Source organism: Galeopterus variegatus, unplaced genomic scaffold, assembly GCF_000696425.1.
Source record: "Galeopterus variegatus unplaced genomic scaffold, G_variegatus-3.0.2 Scaffold1122, whole genome shotgun sequence".
Taxonomy (NCBI): domain Eukaryota; kingdom Metazoa; phylum Chordata; class Mammalia; order Dermoptera; family Cynocephalidae; genus Galeopterus; species Galeopterus variegatus.
This window is the reverse complement of record NW_007727233.1, coordinates 4,327-11,564: the sequence shown is the minus strand read 5'-3', so window position 1 is coordinate 11,564 and position 7,238 is coordinate 4,327. Positions and strand designations below refer to the sequence as shown.

At 41.0% G+C, this 7,238-nt stretch overlaps 1 pseudogene; it reads left to right on the top strand.

Moving 5' to 3' along the window:
* Positions 1-780, top strand: part of LOC103592307 — a 110,765-nt pseudogene extending 109,985 nt beyond the window's left edge.
* The last annotated feature ends 6,458 nt before the right edge of the window (positions 781-7,238 follow it).

Genomic DNA, 7,238 nt, shown 5'->3' with positions numbered 1-7,238 from the left:
TTATTATTATTATTATTATTATTATTATTATTAAAATATGCAAAAGTACATTGCAAAGTGTAAAGCAATATAAATGCTATCGTTAGTACTATCAGAGAGCAATTTTAGGAAAAACCAAAAATGTTATTGGCATTTCCCACAGTGGTTAGCAGGTTAGCAGAGAGATTAAGAGAATCATAGAAATTTTGACCATAAGAAACATTAAGTATCACTTCATTAAGATGCCTTTTTAAAAAAAATCAGTAACCTAAAGTCCAGATGTGACCTGCCCAGCATCACTAGCTGGTTAGTGCTCAAGCTGGCCAGCATCCGTTCACAACCGTCACACATGGCATTTGTTTTATAACTCCTCAACAAGCCTGGATGTGCCTGGGACAGGGTGGGGATAGTCAGGAAGAGGACTATAAAATGACACTTGGCACAGACTTCAGAATCAAACAGAAGAGGCGTCTCATTCCAGTGAAGCCTTAGTGACGTAGTGACTGTTTGGATTTTTTGAGTAATTTCACTTTCCTGTGATTAAAGTGTCAATCTGTAAAGAAGAATAATAATACTTGCATCACAGAATAACATAAAATACTTAGGAATGGTTCTGGCATATACTAAGGGCCAGTAACTCACAGACATGATGATGATGAAGACAAAAGTGAGGATGATGGTGATGTGGAAGGTGGAGATGACAGGGAGGATGATGGTGACAGCGGTGCTGAGGACCGTGGTGAGGATGAGGATGATGGTAATGATGATGTGGGTCAGTTCCTGGAAGGTGCTTTGACATAAGCCAGCCTGCTGAAATTTATGTGCAGAGACGTGGCAGTCATTACCTCATGGAAAAGTTCACCTGGGTCCTGGCTGCAGAGCTAATGGCTCAGAAGTTGTTTGATCAAATGAATTGGAAAACAGCTGATGAGTAAGTGATGGGAACTAACATTTGAAGGTCAACACAGAAGTAAGGGTTGAAACCAAATGACCTGTCTGCTGGGTGCAAGAGAAGTAAAAAAAGGAAAGATGTGGGTCAAAATACAGCACTTTACTAATCAGCCATGAATTTGGTCATTTACTTCCTGATGGTGAACGTCTCACCATGATTAGTCTCATCAGTGGCACGTGCACACTGCTGACTTGTGGATGCAAAAAAGATGTGCTTCCTTGTCCATGTGCCCTATTGTGCACAAGCCCACAGCAGCAGGGGGTGCATGTTTACAGAAATTTCTGGAATTATGGCACTGATACTATGGATTTCAAAAAAGTCTTAAATAATTAATACATATAAATAGTTATTCTGTATCAATATAACCTAGGAAGAATGGGTTACATTCTGGAAGGAAGATGGGAAAATAAAGATAGGAAGCATTGAATAAGTGATAAAGAGAAAAAAGAGGCAAGAGAGAGAGGGAGGTAAGATTCACTTGTTAACACAGTAATGTTCTGTATTACACATGCCTAAAAATATTAATTTCATCCCTTTGGCTCTGATACTGAAAATATGTGCTCAACCAAGACTAATGTCCAAATATTACAATGCAAATTTAGTACAAGAGAGTGTTGGACAAATTGGAAGCATCAGCAAATCCTGAAAAGTTTTTCAATCACAGTATAATACACCAGCCCCATGACCAAATATCACAGTAAACTGACCAACAACTTCTCTGAAGACAACAAAGGCATACAATGGAAAGCTATTAGCCTATGGTCTATGGATTATTACATTCATAAAGAAAAAATAAGCCACAGTCAATCAGTCTAGGCCACATGAAATGTTAAAACTACTTGCCAATTATCTTTTTGCAAATTTCACTCATGTAACATTATAAGATTCTTGATGACTTCAGTCATCAGCAACTTGGATACAGAAACTGTCCTTCCCCTCCCAGTAGTTTAAGGAAATAGTAAGGCAGTGGTATGCATAAATCTGTAGAGCTGATTAGCAATCAGGGAAATCATTTTGTCACGGTTGTTACATACTGGCTCTGCTCATAACTCAGAATAAAAGTAAACATTATGGGAAACTTCAATTCAAGGTGTCCACGGAGGAGACAGAATGGATTGAATTAGGAGCAAACTCACAACACCAGACGAGAACTGGATGAATTGTAGAGTCCATGCAAATCCACACAGCAAATTTGAGAGCATGCAATGAAACTGATCCTGAGGAAGACCCACCCAACATCCCGTACAACCTAGGCATGTTCCTGTCAGCTCTTAGCCACAACCACAAGTGAAAGATGACACAGGAGAGTACACTAGTTGGGTGTTGTATTTTGCTGCCAAAGACCCTTGGGTTCACCACCCTGCTCTGCCACTTAGTAACTACCTATGGCTAGACAAGTCATTTAAGTTTTTTAAGGTTCAGCCCTTCCATTTACAAGGATAAGATCACCAGCCCCTTTGAAAGTTATAAAGATTAAACAAGGTGATATACACAAAACATTTAGCATGCACCTGGTGCTAAAGATGGATATAACACTGCTTAATTTGCAGGGCTATTAAAAGACTTAAATGAGTTATAGCATAAGAAAATCACTTATTGCAGTGCCTGCCATATAGGACCTATTCGATAAATACTAGCTCATTGTTAGTATAGATTAAGCCATGAGGTCTCTTCCAGCTCTAGGCTTTCTATAATTCTATAGCCTCTCGTAACTTAAGCTTAACACATGTTTCCTGTTTCCCAGCCCAGTATCTTTGCTACCACCCTGCTCCGAAATTGAGTCAGAATACACAGCTCCAAGGCAGAAGCCCCAGCAATGAGCCAAGCATCAGCTTCCAGCCTCTCCCCACAGACAGCCTGCCAACCCAGCCTGTGGTCCAAGGCTGACAAACAGACCTGGTGTCAATCACTACTTACTATGGAGAATGACTGACATAGACACACACCCAACCTTGGCATTTACTCCAGAAACCTAAGACATAATCAAGGTCTAAGATGCTTTGAGGAGGAGTCAGTTTGATGCCAAGCAGTGTCATCTCTGTGGTTGGCATCTCCCACATACCAGCGTGTACAATTCATGTCAATCTCAGTCTAAGCTTTCAGACTCACCATTTGAGGTGAAGGTGAATCCACTCCTTGGACAGCTTCTCAGGGAAGTGGTTAATGCCTTGTACTTCTCATAAACCATTCATGTTTTTATATCAATTCTAGTCACGTGCCATTGCAACTGGCTGGGCAACAACGATTAAAATAACAGCTAATACTTATTGAATAATTAACTATGTGCCAGGGACTGTATGAGAACTTTGCAAACATAATCACACTCAATCCCTACAACAACTCTAGGGGTAGTTCTTGAAGGTAACCAGGCTTTGTGTGACATTCACAATGGAACTCCTTTATTGGCCAACATAGTGAACAATTTTCTGAGGGCTTGGAGAGGGGCATGGGAAAAGGAGGAAAGATCAATTTATGCAATAAAAAATTGTCTGCCACCCAGCGACAAGGCAGAGTTTTTTATAATGAAAATAAGAGTCATAAAAGACACAGCTTAAACTCACCTCTGGACTTCCAAGTAACGTTTATAAGTGTCTGAAACGGTACCCTGTAGTTAATGTCCTACATTTCTCAAAGTTTCTCAATCCACTCACATTTCTGCATGTTGGTCTAAGATTGACCAGAGTTATTGTATATAAATGAGATCAGCTTTCCCCTTCTTGCCATGTCCACATTACAGATGAGAAAACTTGAGGCGGTTAAGCTCATAAGGTATTAAGTATTCGAGGGAGCACTTGAGCCCAGGTCTGGATGACTCCAGAGCCCAAGCTCGTACCCATTATACAAGGGTACTTCAAAAAGTTCACAGAAAGACTCATATCATCTTTAATTCTATTTTTACATGAACTTTTCAAAGTACCCTCACGTACACACTTTGTAATTTAACAAATGACAAGACACCAATAACAGCAAAGTGATGGAAGTTTTTCCTAACTCTAAATCACCAAATTGTAGTTCTATTGATTTTTTTTCTCTAGGATTTTGAGGAGGAAAATGACCAAAGACAAAACCCATTCATAGACTTCACCACCACTAATTGCACACCTACTATGTGCCCAACACTCTGCCTATAATAGGACCATAAACATTAACCAATTGAGGCTCAGCTCCTGAGTAAATCATTTTAGAAAAGATAAAAACCGGGAAAGGAGAAGGTACATAAAACAGAACAAGTGTGTTCTCAGAAATATTGTCAGGGCTATACGAACACAAAAGGGCCTGGCCCACCCCCATGGGCATGCTGGGGACCCCATGAGGAAAGAAGACGCAATGCAAGTCTTACCATAAAGGAAGACTGCTATGAAACAGCACTTTTTAATTTATCCATCACCATGCACTTGGATAGAAAACCCTTAGCTATGGCAGCGTGCTGGGTAATATCCTGATTTACAGTGAAGGGCCAAGGAGTTTTCCCCCACAAAGTAAATGACTGCAAGACAAATTGTTTTATGATGTTAGATTTGAGAGGTCTGATAGTTCTATTAGTCTCATAGCATAGGTCTCAGAACAATACAAACAAACAGAAATAAAATAAAACATTGAGTTCTAGGATATAAGAATGTTATTTTCATGGTTTATGTGAATCAGCCCAGGTAGGGCACAGTAAGTTACTAATCTCTTTGTTCTAATAAATGTGTTTACCAGCTAGGAGAAAGCAGCTTGATTCAATGTCTCATAGAGCACTCAATTTTGGTAAATTAAAGTTAATAACATTGCTCCATAAGCTATGATAGCATCTCATGGCGAATCACAAAGAAAATGCACCAAGTTCTGTGGAAATGTAGCAACGGGAGCTTCTTGCACCCTGGCAGTCTTCTGACTTGAAGAGACAAAGGTTAATGTACATTATCATCACAGTTCAGAGGACAGGCTGAAGAGGCAGGTGGCTGGTATGTGTCACCCACTTCTTTGGATTCTCTCCAGCTTTCCTGGCTGCAAAACTGGGTTGACTTTAAGCCGGCATTTGTATCCAAAAAGGCATCAAATATTGAAAGTTGAGGGAGATTTATAAGTAGAGTTTAGAAATAATTACAAATACATAAATCGTCACCAGACTACTCTGCAACTACTACTAAGCATGAAATTAAACCTTATGAAATGAAATGCCTTATGGATAAACTTTCAGTAATAAATTAAGGCTAGAAAAACTGCATTTCCTCCCTCCTGTCTGTTGAAAAAATAAAAAGAACTCACTATTGAACAAAGTTTTTTAACACATGAAATGGTTTTAAAATAGGGTGTTTAATGTTCCATTTTATAATTAATGCCATAACGTATTGCTGCGGACCAATGCAGTACGATGTAATGTAATTATTTGTGTAATTATTGTATAGTTGTCTGTGACTCAGTTCAAACTAATGTAATCTCATTTCTCTGACTCCTCCATAATGGTGATTGGAAGCAGAGGACTTTCTGCCTTTGTGCCTGTGTGTTGTCACTCTGAAACTCTTGCCTTTTTAATTAGTCCTCTCTTTCTGTGGTGTCAGAAGGCTGTCCGCGTCCTGCCTACTCACTGTCTGAAGCCAGACTCATTCTTAATTACAGTCCCTTGTATTTGAACAGCATCTCTCCATTTACAAAATGTTCTCATGCCCATTATCTCATCTGATTTTCACAATATCTCCGTGAGGGAGACAAAGCAAGGATTACTATTCTCAGCGCATAGATTAAGAAACAAAAGACCAAAGAAGCACTCAAGGTCACAGGTCCTGCCAGTCAAACTGTCTAAAATTAACCAAAACTGGTTTTATTTCCCTGTCTCAAGTTATTTCAAAGTTATCTTGCAGGGCGTGAGTTGAGCATGTGCAGAGAGAAGATTTTGCCCTCCTGATGACCGGGCACCACAGGAGTCTGAATATCCTCTACCAAGGGACTGGATTCAAAAGCAACCAGTCAGCTCTTGACTTACCAGTGACTTATCAGCCGGTCAGCCCTTGCCTGTCCCAGCCAATCAGTCTTCTCTCATTAACATGTATGGCCTGACTGGAACTGTCCAATCCACTATTGCCCCATCATGTGGTCAGACTTGGAGTTAGCCAATCGGTGATACAAAATACCCCTTAAAAGTCTGCGCAGTGCCTGGATCAGGGAAACAGATTTGACAGCCTTGCCTCCTGTCTCCACACCAGTCAACCTCATGAAAAAAAGCCTTTTCTTTTCTCAAAACCCAGTACCATGGTATTGGCATCTGTGCACAGCAGCCAGCGAGACCTTGCTCAGTAACATCTGGTCAATAGCAAACTTAGGACTCCAAATGCTAGTCAGTTCTCTTTCCAAAATATATTACTGATTTCCCAGTTCAAAGAATATTTACTTCCCCATACATGGTTTGCAAACTCAAAGGCTACAGGGACCAGACAAGTATAGCCAATGAGTGAATCACATCAGTGCAAGACAATGGGCAATGACAAGAAACTATGGTAGAGTGGTGAGTGTTTTGGGGTACTCTGCCTAAAGACATGTCAATTCAAAAACTACTTAAAATGTGACATGTGGAGTTCCAGTCAAGATGGTGGAATAGATGGTTCCCATCATCACTCTCTCCCACAAATCAACCAATTTACAACTATAAAAATGTAACATCAGCCAAGCTGGGGCCACTGGAGCTCAGGGGAAGAGGAGGAGAGATCTATAGATTCACAAAGGGGGAGAAGCCACAATGAGAGAAAGAAAAAACTGTTTGGAGCGTTTCTGGCCGTGGCCACTTTAAGGCTGGCACTGCTGAGCGCATGGAGCAGGAGCTGGCAGAAGCCACAGCTGTGCCCTTCAGATGGAGTTGCTTTGAGTCGACAGGGGAGAAGAGGGCCTTGGTGGCCCCCAGGACAGCAAGACCACTAATAGGTTTCCTGTAGACTCATGCAAGAGCGAGGAGCCAGAACAGCTGAAAAAGGGGAGCCATTCAGAGGCCGGTAAGTCATCACAAGTAACCATTGTATGGCCTGCCCCATGGTAAGTGTCTGGAGCACAGGCGGTGGGGGAGACAGGCCCACTGGGAGAACACTGGGACACAACAAGGACAGCTGATTGAGAGCAACTGCATCTTGAGCACCTACTCTTGGTTCTTCAGGAGGTAGAAAAGACTATAGTGGTTAGGAGCACAAGACTTACACGCAGAGCAGCCTGTATGCAAATTACAGCACCATCACCTATATGCTGTGTAATCTTAAGCAAAACTTTTTTAAATGCTCCAAGTCTTATTTACCTCTTCTGTTAGAACAGGGATCATAATACCCATCTCACAGTGTCATTA